Source organism: Urocitellus parryii, chromosome Y (assembly GCF_045843805.1).
Source record: "Urocitellus parryii isolate mUroPar1 chromosome Y, mUroPar1.hap1, whole genome shotgun sequence".
NCBI classification, from domain to species: domain Eukaryota; kingdom Metazoa; phylum Chordata; class Mammalia; order Rodentia; family Sciuridae; genus Urocitellus; species Urocitellus parryii.
Genome location: NC_135548.1, coordinates 5886308 through 5897901, shown reverse-complemented (window position 1 = coordinate 5897901; position 11594 = coordinate 5886308). Strand labels below are relative to the sequence as shown.

Sequence of the window (11594 nt, the reverse complement as noted above, 5' to 3'; positions counted from 1 at the left end):
GCCTATATAATAAAAGACAGTGCTAAAACTATATATGAAAGCAAATTTGATAAAACATTCATTTTTATGTCTCAAAAACCTATGCATATACAATATATTTTCACATTTTCATAGACTAACATAATACAAAAACTCATGGAAGGCTCTTGCTATGCAGTTAATTTTGCCTACATATGCCTTTATCTTCATAAATATTAAATAAAGCCACAAACAAATGCATTGTATATTTTGGAATCTATCCAAGTTTTAAAGGAGAAAAAAATGATCTACAGAAATTCCATAAAATAGAAAGGAAACCAATCCCTTACTTTCTTTTGCTTTTTGTGTCAGTTTGAAAAACACTAGAAGCAGACATGAGGTTTTCTACACATTTTCCAAGAACTTGGTTTTCTGAATTTAGATTCAGATTTTCTTCTTTAACTGCAACTACTCTTGCAGAGAGATCTTCATGTGTGTGTTGGAATTCCAAAATTTGATTGATAAAGTGATGTTTTTTCATTCAGTTCCACCTGATTTTCAGCATCAAGTGCATCCATGTTTTCTTTTCATTGTCTTCAAGGTGATATTAAGCCTTCAGATATTTTAAACAATGCTGAAATGAATGAACTCTGATCCTGAATACATATACCACATCCTGCTACCTGTGTACCTACCTACCCATCTAAATATCCAAGTATATGGAGGTCTACTTATCTATTTGGAGATATATCTGCCTGTATTGATCAAAGGAGAGAGTGATAGAGAAATAGATACCCATTTTTTTTTACTATTTTTTTTTAGTTGTAGATGGACACCAATATCTTTATTTATTGTTCTGTGGTGCTGATGATTGAAAACAGTGCCTCACACGTGTGAGGTTGGTGTTCCACCACTGACTTACAGCCCCAGGCCCCAAATGTGTTTTCTAAATTTAAAAAAAAAATGTGTATAATTTTAAAGAGGACTGAAAACAGAAAAGAAGTAGGGGTTAAAATGTGATTAGAAGCCATGAGTGAGAAAAGAGAGACTCCAACCAACTCCTAGACACCAGGTTTATTCTGGAGCATCAGAAAGCAGAACAAAAGGAAACTAAAAGAAGCCTGAGATGGAAAAAGAATAAAAGAAAAAAAATAAACATTGGGAAATATTTGCATTATGTGAGTCATCTGGAGAAATGTGTGGAGAACACTATGCTAGAACTCAAATTGGAACTGTGCTTTTAAGCCCCTCATAATGATATATCAGTGCAGGTTCATCAGTGTAATAAAGTTACCTCTGTGGATTATGGGGCCTTGCATGGCATGGAGGAATCACTAACAAACTCCCCACTTCTTCTTGAAACCTAAAGCTGCTCTAAAATATTAAAATCATAAGAATAATTACTGTATCTCTCTCCATGAAGGTTTGAGTTCCACATGAAAAGCAAATATTAATTAACTTTGAAAAAATATTATTAAAATTAGAGCTATAAAAAATCTGTAATATGTTCTAAGAGGGGACAAAAAGTTGTGTTAAAATCCCTACCAATGAAGAGACATAAGTGAAAACAGTGTAAGCAGGGAAGAGGCTGTTTGAACATTAGGAAGAGAACTTTCTAGTGAAGGGAAAGAGAACAGACAGGCACCAAAAAGTAAACTCATTGGAAGAGTTCACAGGGGCTGGAAGACAAAAAGCAAGGAAGGAAAAGGAACAGAGATAGAACACCTTGTGGGTCTTGTGATGATATGGGGTTCAAGAGCAATGAGAAGCCAAAGAAGGGCTTTAAGCTAAATGTGTGTGAGGATACATATGTGCATGTGTAAATGTGTGATTCCGTGTGCAGAAAGTAGAGATAAGGTGGGAGGACCAGTTAGGAGACTGTGCATAGTCTGGGTGACAGTTGTTGACAGCCTGCATGGGGGTGGTGGGGAGAGGGGGGCAGATTGGAGTTATACCTAAAGGGAATAATGATGGGCTGGAGGCAGGGTTAAGACAAAAAGAGGTGTCCAGGATGACTCAGGGTTCCTGGCTGTGATGCCAGATAAGTGACTCAGGAGCTCAGTTGATGAAGAGCCTTCAGATGATGATGCTTATCATACCCTGAGGAACATTTCATCTGCAGGCTGGGATGCACACCTCCTCTCATCAAAGCAGGTGTCTGTGTTAAAGATGAACACCGGGGCACTTTGAGCAACTCTCTGGTAATTAAATCATGGCATGATGAGAAAACCTGCAGTGTTAGCTCAAGAAGAATAAAGGGCCTAGGATTAAACATAAAGATTCACAATACCCAGGACTGGGAAGAGAGCTCCTGCCAGAGACCAAAAAATAAAAATGTACAGAAGAGGGAGCAGAGGGAGGACTTCCTGCTCCTATAGACAGAAATGATTACTTACCCTACCTACTGTCCCTCCCCCTCTGCATCACTCTTCTCCATTGTCCTATGACTCTCATTCCTCCCTCTCCTATGCCCACATATGTACCAATCCTACAAATGGTGCTCAAGGAAAAATACTTAGCCAGCAGAAAATCATTGACATCCATCTATGTGTTAACTTCCCAAGAAAATATTCTACAGAAGTATGTTGTGTGTGGGTTAAACATCATGATAATACCAATTTCTGAACCATGACTTATTTATTCAGAAATTAAGACCTAGAATTTGAACAATATTGTATCAACTGCACATGACATCCATATACTAGAACTTGAGCCAGGTGGTCCATTTAGGGACACCTGGCTGCACAATCTAGTGACCTGTGCTGTTCTCAAGAAGATGTCAGAACTTCAGGTTGTTCTACAATAGGCAAATTACAGTTTAGGTCTAAAGTAAGTAATCTGCTAATGATTTACATGTGAAAAAGCCACAGAAAGAATACCACATTTATTTACATTAAATCACTCCTTTTTCCAAACGAGGGTTTGTCAATTCTTAGGATTAAATGAGCAAAGTTGTTAATCCATCTGAGATATACTTTAAAGCCATAAAGCAGAAACCCTGGATGTGTCTTGCTCTGCTTTACATAGGTGGTGCTGAAGGCTTCAACAAAATGCTGTCACTGAGTCCCCACATCATGACAGGAAATAGATACATTATTATCATCACTGAACAAGGAGAACAAAGTGTAGGATCTGTGAAGTTGAGTTACTTTAGGAAGATCACCTTGGTGGAACAAGTCCTAGACCTCAGGCTTCCCAGTGCCAGAAACTGTTCTCTTATCTACTCTTCTGGAGCCTTGCCAAATCAGCATGTGAATAACAACAACAATAACAAAATCAGCAAAAAAACAGAAAGCACCCTACTTCCTCTGCATAGTGAAAGTGAACACAATGCAAATTTGGGAGAATGAGAAACTTTATCCCTATGATTTGATTTTTAAGGAAACTACTAAAATCAGTTAATCACAAAACCATATAAATAAACACTATGTAACTATAAGAAACATCTGCAAAAAATGCTAAGAATTATCTCGTAAAAAGGAAGTATTATATTTTTGTCTGCCTTCAAATGTAATATATTCCTCATTTTTAGTTTAACTGCTATTACTCAAGTGATTATATTTTTGCTCTAAATTGAAGCTTAACAGAATTACATTTCTTAGAATAGTATTTTATAAATAAACATGGTTTAAATATGAATCTTATGAGTCAATTATTTCCAGATATTTTATTCTAGATATTGTAACTTAATTTGATTAATTTGCATAACCAACAATGAAAATATTATATACATAATCTTTTTGTCAGGGACATTTTAAAATCTAAACAAAGCTTGTGCCTTTATACAAATAAATATACTTTTTATGATTGTAGCAAATGTGAAAAAAATTTTATGGTTAGTGAAAGATTTTCAATGATTTAAAGTCTTGTTGGATTGATGATAATAATAGAAATCAGCTAGGTACTTTTTTTTTCTTTTTCTATAAAAGAAGAATAACTATACCATATTAAGAACATACAAGAAAATACAACTATATCATGTAAACAGGAGATTTCAAATATTAAAAAAATTCTAGTTCTCAAAAAATTTTTTAAATTTGTAAACCACATTTTAAGTTTCCTCAGGCTCCATTGTCCCTTAAATCCTTTATTTTATTCCCATTTGCATAAAATTTAAAAATGTATTCTGCTGTGGGCTAGGTCTCCTTTTTATTTTTGCATTGAGAGGCAGGTCTTGAAGGTATGATGTGCACATTCAATGAAGCCTTTTGAGGTAGAATGGGGAATTTCAAGGGTTAAAATTATATTCAAATGAGTAGAAAATTGTACAAAAGCACAGGTTGTATATGCAGGGACTTATCTGTCTTTGAATACTTCGGCTTATTCATAGTGGTGAAGCAGAGTAATAAATGAGAAATGTAAGCAGATATATTTTTAGATCAATAGACAATAGCCAGATAAACCCAGAATGAGTATCATTGAAAATATAAAGAAAGAACCAGGAATGGAAGAGGGAAATGAGTAGCATGCATTTGCCAAAATGCATTAGAATGTAGGCCTCATGGATTTTCAGATTCCCTCATAGGGGCCTGGAGGTGTGTACAGTGAGAAAATTTAATGAATTGGTATGAGATTTTGGGGAATAAATGGAAAAATCTTCATTTATGATTGTGCATTTTGATGAAAAAAATCCATGAGATATTACAGCATCTGAAAATAAAAGAGAAAGGGATCTCACAGATGTATCTCTGTGAGCATTATTCTCTATCAGAATTTCAGGAATCTTGGTGTGCATGTACATATGAGCAAGGAAGATGGGAGACATATGATGCTGTAAAATATTTGAAAGTTTACAAAAAGAGATAGTAAATGGGAATCCAAATGAGGGGTTAACACAGCTATAGCAGTATAAGGAACAAGTTTAGCTATATATTAAGAATCTGCAAAAATGTTTAAAGGAGTAGAAAATAATATCAGATCCAGGATAATGGTAGTTAATTCAGCTTGCTTTGGAGAGATTCGAGGCAGGATTCTGTTGTTTCTTTAGCAGTTGGAAAAAAAAATAAAGGAGAAAGTATTTGAACATCAGTTGCAATTTCTAATTTATTTATTTAAGAAACAATATTGTTGAATATTAATCCCAATTATTTTAAATTTAATTTACTTATTTTAATCATAAATAATAATATAAGAAAAATGTGATTAGCAGTATTAATTGTGTCTTCTCTGTTGAAAAATTTTAGAAGCAATGGATGTTATATTACATTTTAGACATTTTTTAGAAATAAAGATTTTTTTGGTATGGCCATCTAGAAAAAAATGTGTTCGAATTTTAAAGAAATCTATATTTAATTAATTGATTTGAATTGAATTATTTGACTCCATATACTTGTTTAAATTTTAATTCATGAGTGCTAATTTGTTTATATGCCAGTGTGATTCCAAGTACATAATATATAAACAGGACAGGCCTGTATAATTGGAAATGCCAGGTATAGAATTTAATAGCAATGATGGACACTGAAATCAAAGGTTTCAAATAGATAGCTATTTGTCCCTGATAGTTATCAGATTTATTCCCATCATCACTATGTTTATATCTTCCTATGGATGTATTAAAATAAATTTGTGAATGTATTTGAGGATTAACCCTGAAGAAATTGGCCTTTGGACAAAGACAGCAAGTAGAAACCTTTAGAGTTACATAAAAGAAGACTGATCAGAAAAATACATTAACTAACACAGAATATAAAAATCTTAAATAGCCACAATATTGACTGCTTCATCAGGTCAGAGTGTACTTTTATCTCAGATGCAAGTCAGTTCAGATATAAACAATGTGGAAACCTGTGAAATTCTCAAAAGGAAACAAAACAAAATTAAAGAAATCTTATACATTTGGTATCTATTTTTTTTTCTTTCTTTCTTTCCTGTAACAGTAGTTAAGAAAGCCAGCTGAAAAAAGGTATGATAGCCAGACAAGCCGTTTTGACTTAAAAAGACATTTTTTCTTCTCTTATTGATTTGGGAAGCCACCTCAGAAAAAACTCTAAGTTATAATTAAAACAAAAGGGAGCTTTATTTAGCTGGCGAGTTATTTTCTCCCACCTATAGAGATTGATGCTCTATGGGAGAATTACAATTTCCATGACGGTGTCTTGAAAATTAAGAATGGAAAACACACACACACACACACACACACACACACACACACACACACACTGTATTTAGGAACTTTTCTCAGTGTCACACAAGCAAAGATTTTACAGAGGCTAAAAAAAGAAGTTAGCTTAATCACATCTTGTGTCCAAAAATGTGCTGGACAACCATATCCTGGGTTTTAGCTGAGTGGGGGGCAATAATCTATTTTAAAGTCATGTAGACTCATGAATGTACTCAAACCAAGGGTGTAGCTCACTATGACCACCACTATATCCTGAGTTGGGTACATTCTGTGGGATACAGAAAAACAATTTTTGAAAGAAGAAACTTTCCATTTCAGTGTTTCAAAAACAGCTCTTGTGGGAGTTTTTTTTTTTTGTTTTGTTTTGTTTTGTTTTAATAGAAGGCAGCAAAATTGAGTCATAAATCTTACGTCTATATAAGTTTTTACCAATATATAACCTATAACTTATACTCTCACTGATTTTTTGATTAGTTTACACCACAACGTTGTCTGAGGTGATTTTATAAACCCAGTAAATCTTGTAGCACCTGTAATTTATATTTTGAATGTAAGACTAGGCAAGATAGAGATCCAGCAGAAGCTAAGAAATAAGGAACTGCTGTAACCAGTTTTTTATAAGATGATTTTCTGTTTTAAAAAAAAATGTGAGTTGTAGTTGGACAAAATACATTTAATTTATTCACTTATTTTTATGTGGTGCTGAAGATTCAACTCAATTCCTCAACATGCTAGGTGAGAGCTCAACTGCTGAGTCATATCCTCAGCCCCATAAAATTATTCTCTTAAAGTATGGTGTTGTAGTTTATATTCTTTCTGGAAAGTTACTCCTCCTTCTTTGTTTTTGTCTTAAATCTTGGTAGATATGTTTTGAGGGTTATAGAGATTAGTATTGTAAGTTGATTTTTCCCAATGATTGTGCCACAATCACATCATTATTCATAAATAATAATCCACTTCCTTATATTTAATATTTTGCCTTTTACATTTTACAGTAAATTTACTCCCCTTCCAAGGCTGTTACTGTACACTAAGTATTCTGTCACACAAGCAGGTTTGATATTGTCAAGTGCTGTGATTTAAAGATCTGACATTTTAGAAATGTTCCAGTGTTTAATAATAAGGTGGTCCTCCCTCATTGCTTTTTTTTCCTTCTATAAGTTATTCCTATTGATTCTGTTAATATGTAATTTCTAATGGTATTTTATTGTATTTATTAATTTTTATGAGTAGACAACATGGGAGAGACCTACTATATTATTAGTATCCATCAACTTGAATTTGTTAAATTTGAAATTTTTGCATGAGCCATTTTAGCATATTCTGTGATTTGAAAAGTTATGAGTTACAGTGACTTAAAAGTATAGATGTTTTCCTGAGTGTTTGGGAAAATTCAGATAAAATTTAATTAGTATTCTAAGAGCTGCCCTGTTTTAAAATAGGAATTATTTAGAAAGTGATAGATCATAGTCCTTAGTTGCCTTGTTTAAATTTAAAAAAAAATCATATTTGCAATTTATGAGGTCTTTCCTCAAATTAGATGATGCATGTGTTAGTGTGGAAGAGTGCTAAGATTACTCTACTAAATTTGATTCATTGTTCAACATCTGAAAAGGGAGTTTTGTCTAGTTAATTTAAAAAAGCCACAGTAAAGCCAGAAAATAGGGTCAATGTCTTGATAAATTATTGGACATCTGTTTGTGACTTCATTTGCTTAACTATGTTCATGTTAAATTTCTTAAAGTGATAACAGGATTTTTGCAGTCTCATACAGTTTATAATAAAAATCACATTCAATATTCCAGGACACAGAGATGCTATTTAATTATTTATAATTTCTCTTATATCAATGCAGTACCAATACGTCCTTAATAGTAGTTTGAATTTTCCATTTTAAAATTACTCAGCCTGTACTTGAGGGCACTTTAGGAGACTGCTTTGTTGGAGGTCCAGTGAGTCTATAGTTCTGCCATTTGAAAAAACATGGGGCTCGGGCTGTAGCCCAATGACCGATTGCTTCTCTAGCATATGTGAGGTACCAGGTTCAATACTCAGCACTACATAAGGATAAAACAATAAAATAAATGCTTGTTTTCCATTTACAACCACACCAAAAAAAATTAAAGAAAAAAATAAATATATGTAAAGATGAAAAATGGTAAATAAAAATGGTAGCATGCTAACTAATGAGAATATTAGTTATTGGACAGAAAGCAAGTCTACAAGTAACCAGTGCAAAGCCTACATCAGTAGGTATAAATTTGTTTTATAGTTTAACAAATTCTACTTAAATATTTGTTTCTTTCCCTTTCCACTTTCGAGGTTTAAATTGATTGTTAAGATATAATTGATTTACTCACATGCAAATGTTTTAATGAAAGTATATACTGTGGCTTTCACTTAATTCTTTGTTAACTGGAGGCGGTTCACTTCTTTAATGAATTATCTTTCTCCAAAGAAGCCATGTATCACACACATTTTTTTTTGATGGACAGAAACTTGTAGGTCAAAACCAATGTTGTTTAAATTTGTTTTGAATAGTCATTGTTTGGATGAGAACTTATTTGCAAATTTTAGGAAAAAAAATGTTAGTAATTCAATTTTCAGCTTGCAGCCATCCAGTGTTCTGGCTATAGAAAACAGAAATTCCCTAAACCATGAAAGTTTAAAGAATTTACTTAAGAGGAGATGAATTACAAAAAATAACCAAATACTAAATAAACAAATAAGTAAAACAAAAACAAAGTGGGGGAGAGGAGTTCAGGGGCTTTGGAAGCATCTGAGGTAGCTCAGGACATGAGGGATCCATAGAGACAAGAAATGCAATGAAGTGAGCCTGACACTCTTGGAAAGGTAAGGCTTAAAATATGCATGATGCTAAGATGCAGAGCCTTTATAATACAAAAGGAAAGGTTTCCGCTTGTTAACACTTTTCTTTCAACATAGTAATCTTACTAACCTGTATTAGTTTATTAATGCCAGATGCATGTGTAATCTCTAGGGTACTAACACAAAGATTAACAAAGTAGAACCAGTAGAGGGAAAATGTAATATCTGGATATATGATTAATGTAACAGAAGAAAAAATCAGAGAAAATAAGAATATATAAGACTGAACCTTTTCAGAAAGTAGATTATCCTTGTTCAAGACTGTAAATAAACTTTAAAGGATTGAAATGATACAATTTAAGGAAGAGAACTTTATGGCACATAAATGGTATTATAGAAGCTTTTAAAAGAATATGAGATGAATAGAACAAAATTAAATGGAAATGGACAAAATACTACAATTAAAATTATAGACATAGTGTATTATGGAATGAAGAGGTGGTGTGGGGATTGTGACATTGAACAAACCTGGGTGTGTGTCTTGGAGGCACCACGGCTGCTAGGAGCCTGAGGAATGCCTTGTGAGGAAGCAATGGTGCCTCTATTGTTGCACCTGATTAGCTTTCTAGGAGGAGAATGATCATAGAGGTGGTTCCAGTTGAGATTGCTAGCAAGCCTGGAACACAAAACAATAGCCCAGTAATCATGAAATTGATATTTGCAAAACCAATTAATAGTAAAGCAGTTACAGAACAGAAAACTCAAGTATCACCATCAGTCATTGCAGGTAAGGTTCTTTCACAGTCTATCCATAGATTTACATCAAACACCAGAAAGTGGTGTTATTGTATCAACTTTTAATTCAGTAATGCAGATGCCAAAGAAAATAGCCATCCCACCTTTAAAATCACAAAATAAGGCAATGGAATTCAACTGTGCAGACAATCACTGTTGGAGGAGTGGGAATATCACAATTTAAGACAAGTATTTCTGTGGAAACTGCTCCCAGTTCCTCTAGAACTGCTCACAAATGCCCAGCAGATTCAAGTACTTTTGAAGGAAATTTTATTATGTCTTATTTGTTACTGCCACTACAGCCACTATCTTAACCCAACCAGTTAGTGACAATCTGGGTACACACACTAAGTCTCTTTAGGAAGCAAAGCCAGTGGTTGTTAATACAACCCCAGTGCAGATATCAGTTCCATTTCTTCAAGCTCAGGCTATCCAACAAGTTTCCCCAAAATCCATCAATCCAGCTTCATAAATAGTATCTAACATCCAACCACAGCAATGGCTTATGATGTCTCTCATCCCACTGCCACAGATCCAGCCCATCTTCCCTAACCTGAATCAGGTACTATCCCTGCACCAGCTCCAGGAACAGGAATTGTGGGTTATGCAGTGCCTCAAACTCAGTACATTACTCAGCTACAGATGTCTTCATATGTGCGTATAGCAGTTAGCTCTAATTTTATTGGAACATCTGGTACCCAGACCCACCCAAGTCTTCCATTCAATGGCATAATCCCATCAGTATCTGCCAGTCAGAGCAAAAGTCCTGTAATTCTACAAAATATCTGTTTGAAATTATACTGTAATTGCTTTGTAAAAGGCAAATTTTGTAACAGTTGCAGTTTTATTAATTGTTATAACAATAGATAACATGAAAATGAAAAGCAAAAATCAATAAAGGCATGTCTTGACAGAAATACAGAAGATAAGCCTGAGACAGAAAAAGAAAATGGGGAGAATCATATCATTGTCATAGCAAGGAATGTAATTGCCAATATCAGAATGTCTTAAAAAGTACTGAATGCTATGAGACAAAAATAATGTGTTCCTCAATATGTAAATATGTTGGCTCAAGAATTTTGAAGAAAGCACCATAAGAAAGGAATGGATGAATTTGGCAGGTAAATCTGAAGTAAGAGTGCAGCAACAAGCAGCAGGGAAGATAAATTATCTTCTCAGATTATTTAAGACATGCTTACTAGACCAACACTCGCTTTGAATAGTGAAGGAGGAAAATTGCCATTTATGTTTATCATTAAGGAAGTAGTCATTGGCTTCACACCCAGGCAGAGCAGGCAGACAAGAAGAGGGAATCAAAGGCAACAGCAGAGTGGGTGGTTTTTGAGGCATTGGCTGATGTTTGATGTGCATCATCAAATCTGCAGGAAAAGCAAAAACTGATCCTAGTACCATGAATTTTTAACTCTTGCACAAGACTGATAATAAACCTTTACAGAAATGTTAAGGATGCTTAACTTTCCAGAAGATAGTATAACAATTACTGTATTTTAATTCAGTCCTATTTAAAAGCATTATGAAATTATAATATTGAAAGAGAAGAAATTTTAAATGAGAAAATAAAGACATTTTAAATCTTAGTTAATTCTATGCCCCTTCTAAATTGGATTTTTCTTTTTAATTTTTTTCTTTACTGTGTTATATAGATTCTTAATTTCCTTAAGTGTCATAAGAATCAGATGTCCTATTCTGGTCCTATTGGCAAAGAACATTTATAAATCACCATAATATAATTTATAAAGCATGGTTTTGTATGACTTTGTTCAGTAGAAACAGCCAAAGAGGCATTGGTATTGCCCAGTCATTCTTTGGCTCTAGATTTAGAATAAACACAGATAGAATGTCTACATAAACAAATTATGGAACATAT

General features: G+C 33.7%; 2 pseudogenes; one reads left to right on the top strand and one right to left on the bottom strand.

Moving 5' to 3' along the window:
• Nucleotides 1-304: 304 nt before the first annotated feature.
• Nucleotides 305-536, bottom strand: LOC113199502 (short coiled-coil protein pseudogene; annotated as a pseudogene).
• Nucleotides 537-9547: 9011 nt separating this feature from the next.
• LOC113199496 (protein lin-54 homolog pseudogene) lies at nucleotides 9548-10717 on the top strand (annotated as a pseudogene).
• The last annotated feature ends 877 nt before the right edge of the window (nucleotides 10718-11594 follow it).